This window comes from Triticum dicoccoides, chromosome 3B (genome assembly GCF_002162155.2).
Source record: "Triticum dicoccoides isolate Atlit2015 ecotype Zavitan chromosome 3B, WEW_v2.0, whole genome shotgun sequence".
In the NCBI taxonomy this organism is placed as follows: Eukaryota; Viridiplantae; Streptophyta; class Magnoliopsida; order Poales; family Poaceae; genus Triticum; species Triticum dicoccoides.
The window spans coordinates 80201643-80206080 of record NC_041385.1 but is presented as its reverse complement, the minus strand read 5'-3'; the positions used below and the strand labels follow the sequence as shown (position 1 = coordinate 80206080).

General features: G+C 46.8%; 1 long non-coding RNA gene across 1 annotated transcript; it reads left to right on the top strand.

The window, feature by feature from the left end:
* Nucleotides 1-2099: 2099 nt before the first annotated feature.
* Nucleotides 2100-4044, top strand: LOC119274863. Its single transcript, XR_005135359.1, has 4 exons — nt 2100-2245; nt 2332-2540; nt 3093-3358; nt 3447-4044. It is a non-coding gene; the product is annotated as an uncharacterized LOC119274863 (long non-coding RNA).
* Nucleotides 4045-4438: the final 394 nt, after the last annotated feature.

Below are 4438 nucleotides of genomic sequence, written 5' to 3'. Positions count from 1 at the left end.
GCCTGGGGCATGCGGTGGCCGCGCAGGTCGCGAGCGCGCCGCACAAGGGCGAGCCCCTGCTGGATCTGAAGAGGGCCGCCATCGAACGGGTTCTTGCTTGGTGCTGCGGTAGAGGAGATGGGTCAGGCGGGAGCCAGCTTCTCGGCGACGCGTGGGCTGTAGACGGCTCTGTGCACCGACGGCCGTCGGCTAGTTGGGTTCCATGGTGGTGCGAAGCAGATCGGGCCCCGGCGTCCTGTTCTTTGAGGAGGTCGTGACGACCGTCAGGCGCATGGGGCCGGCGGCTCTATCCGGCATGGACCGGCGGCAGCGCTGAAGACCTGGGCCCCGACGTCCAGTTCTGAAGGTGGTTGTGGCGGTCGTTGGGCGCATGGGGCCGCCGGCCGTGTGTCTGCGGTGGTGGTCTGGCTCAGGTTTGGTGGTTGGAGGTGCAGCGTCGGGTGAAGACTTTGCTGTCGGCTCTTGGGCTGGGGCAGGCGACGGCGACGCCTGCGGGCGCCGTTTTCCTTCTTGAAGGCGTCACTGAGGCGTTCCTGCTCGCTCCACTACGCAAGGATGCTCGGGGGAAACCTTTGATCCCCTACGATCGGACAATGATGGCGACGTGTGTCACACCTCTTGGGGCATCGTTCCAGGAGCTCCTTACCAGCCAGAGGGACCAGTGATAGGTGGGGGAGGTTGTTTGTGCTGCTTGGTTGTGTCCGTCCGGCAACGGGGCGGTTTGGCTTCTGTGGTAACGATAACGACGGTGAGCATTGTCGGAGGCGTGTCATTGGTCGTGGTAGTCGGCTCTTCTCCAGCGTGTCCGTGAGACTACCTCGGTTACTTGTTGCTGTGAAGTCGAAGCTACGGTGCGGGGCACCGGTGGTGTACGATGACGAGTGACAAGTGGTCCGTTCGGTGATCTTCCGTGATGCCAACATTGCTTTGCTATCTGTAGTTCTCCGCCGGAGTCGGAGCTGCATTGTCTTGCTGTGGGTGGATGGCGTTCCGCCGTGTAAGGGTAGTGTTGTTCGGCGGCCAATAGGGTTGCCGTTTTTCTTTTCTCTTTGATCTTCGGATCCTCCCCATGTTTGTTCTTCCGCTGCTTTCTGCTTGATCTAATTGAAGCCAGTAATTTGCTGGATCTTAAAAAAAAGATATTGTGTTACTGTAAAGGCAAGATATAATTTATTTTATTTCCTTTATCAAAAAAAAAATTCCCTTCTACACGCACGCAGGAAGGGAGCACTTCCTTTCGAGGAGGAAATTACAACATGACATAAATCTACAACAACAGTAGCACAAAAACCATAACTACGGTAGATTTTTACTGATATTTCTTTAGAAAAAGAGAATTATCTACCAGTCTCTGCATCAGAATGATGCATGCAGCCCTTTTATTATTAAGCAAATTGACGGTAGATTTATATTGACACGTGAACTCAAACCGGGCAGCAATGGCCAGAGACGAAGTAGTAGTGTTACCACGAGATCCGATGGATGGGGCCCACGGGAACAATGGCAAGAGACGAATCACGCGCACTGTCATTTTTACTCGATCGCGTGGTTAATTTTGCGAAGGATGATGTATACTCTCTCTATCCGGATATACATGGCCTAACACATTTTGATACTTACGTTGATCATTGGTAAGATCAATAATATGGGGGATGTATGCCATAAAAATAATACTACCTCCGTCTCAGTTTACAAGTCCTGCGCGTATACCTAGGTTGCCAATTCTATCACCCTAATATAAACTATATAATACAAAAACTATATCTTTTGAAAGTAGAAACTTCGTAGTTTATGTCGGTATATTTTTTTGTAATATATGACTTGTATTAGGTTGGTCAAATTGACGACCTAGGGATACGCGCACGCCCTGTAAACTGAGAGAGAGGTAGTACCATCGGAAACGAGAACGGCGATAGAGAGCACGGCCGCGCACGCTCCCGCTAAATGGACCAATAGAGCAAGACCGGATTGGTGGGCCTCTTCGGGTAGACGTACACGTGCAGATGAGCTTACTGTCGATACATAAGGCTCGATCATGTACGTGACGGAAGCAGTTCCGTCAGACAACGGCGTACGCATAATGGAGAAAAATAAATGCCAGCCCAGGTCCACCACAAGTCCCGCTGCCCACCCCCCGCCTCCAATGACCGGAAAAAAAACCATCATTTCGAGTGATCTGCAGCGCCATCAACAAAGACGAGAGCTCATGGCGACGGCGGCAATGGACATCAGATCCGGTGGACAGGTATGGTTGGTAGTTCATCCTCTGCCAAGTACTAACTCTGAATCTTTTGCGGGAACCAACTTAGGGATGCCTGGGTGTTCTCGCAGGTTCCCCTTGCTGGATCTTGCATCTAGCGATTTCGCGCCGGCCGGTGAGCCAGAGTCAGCTTCTGAATCGAGCATGGGAGATGTGGGCGACGCGCCGCTTACAATCCAGTTGGCCATGAACAACGGCTGCGAGCGCTGAGCTTGTCGGCGACCGATTCGCAACAATCAACGGGAAAAGACGACCCTCCAGCCTCCGGGTGGACAAAAAGGTACCGTCTGTTCCTCTTGTTCATGCTCAGCTATGAAACTAATGCGCTAAGAGCCTAAGACATATCTGAACAATTTAGAACTTTGAAAGTAAAGCTGTACTTCCATGGTGCTCGCTTGTCAATACTACATTCTTCAGAAAAAAGAAGGCCGACGTCAGTTTGTATTTGTTCATTCTCAACTCTGAAGCTAGTACCCTAAGATATATCTGAACATTTTGGATCTCTGAATGTAAAACTGTACTTCCATGTTGGTCCAATTGCATTCTTAGTCAGAGGTATTTCATTCTTCATGATTTTAGAACTCTGAAAGTAAAGCTGTACATCCATGGTGCTCTCTTATCCAAAGTAAATTCTTGAGGAAAAATAAGGCAAACCTCAGTTTGTCTTTGTTGATGCTCAACTCTGAAGCTAGTACGCTAAGACATCTCTGAATAATTTAGATCTCTGACTGTAAAACTGTACTTCCATGTTGCTCACTGATGAATATTGCATTCTTCAAGAAAAAGAAGGCATCCATTTACAGTCAGAATTAATTCATTCTTAATGATGCAGGGTTCATATTGGGCGAGCCCCTATCGAGCGTGCACCTTGTGCTGGAAGAGTATGTGCCCTTGAAAAAAACATTAAGAGGATATGCAGAGAAGAAAACTGATACCGTAGTGGTACCATCTGTTGGATACAACTTCGATTCATTGGGAGAGCCATACGACCTCCACAACCTATGTTCGTGGGAAATTGGATTCGAAATAAGATACGAAAAAAGTAGGCTCAACGTCAAGAGAACCAAATGTATGCAGGAGATAGTATGTGGATACTCGGTGGGTCCAAATTAAATTCATTGTCCCATTCCTGCAATTGTTTTGTGAAAATGCACTGAAACATTTGGCGATGAACTTGTACTTTCAGGGCAAACCAAAAAGAGGAAATACACGCACATGCCGCTGTGAGTGCCCTGCGTACATAACTGAGCACAGGCCATCACACAATCATGCTTTGACAGATAAATGTGGTGAAAAGGTGTACTGACCTTCACATAAAAATATCCATCTATATACAAGAGACCTTGTTAAACAACTTAGAGAGAACAATATCAACATTCGAAAAGTTTACAATATAATTGGTAGTTTCTTCGGTTCAAATGAATAATGTGCCCTTGAGCTGTATGCAAGCAGCAAGCATCTCAAGTAGTAGCACTGAATTTCTACTATTTCCCCCTTGTATCCTGACTGCTCACTGCCAGCCCCCTGATATACATTATGTATTGTCAGCTTAGTAATATGTATTTGTCTGAACCCTGAGCTGTCTAGATGCATTGTTTAAAACTAATTTTGTGCTGCTGTAACAAAGATCTCATATTAATCTTAGTGTGCTACTGATGACATGTTCATCTACTATCCATTAGTCAGGCATATATCTCCACTTATATGTCCTGTTTTCGTGTTAATTTTTCCTGAAATGTTGAACCATGATTCATCTATGCAAGCTGCAAGCATTTCAAGTATCACTGGATTTTCCTTATTTCCCCCTTGTATCCTGACTGCTCACTGCCAGTGCCCTTAGCCAAAATATGTACCGTATTTGTCTAATGCCCTGAATGTGGATGTGTTGTTCAAAGCTAAGTTTCATGCTGCTGTAACAAAGGTCTCATATTAATCTTCGTGTGCTAACGATGACATGTTCAGCTACTATTCCCTAGAGTCAGTTGTATCTCCTATTTTTCCCCATTTTTTATCCTGAAAATTTTACTAAAATCACACGCATGATTTTTAATATAAATGTTATGCTTGACAATCAAGCCGGCACTGACAGCAGGGTGCAGACTCTCTTGTCTTCGGCCATGGACGCGGACGCAGCACTGTACACATCTAGTTTGATTTTTGAAACCTTTCCACCCAGCA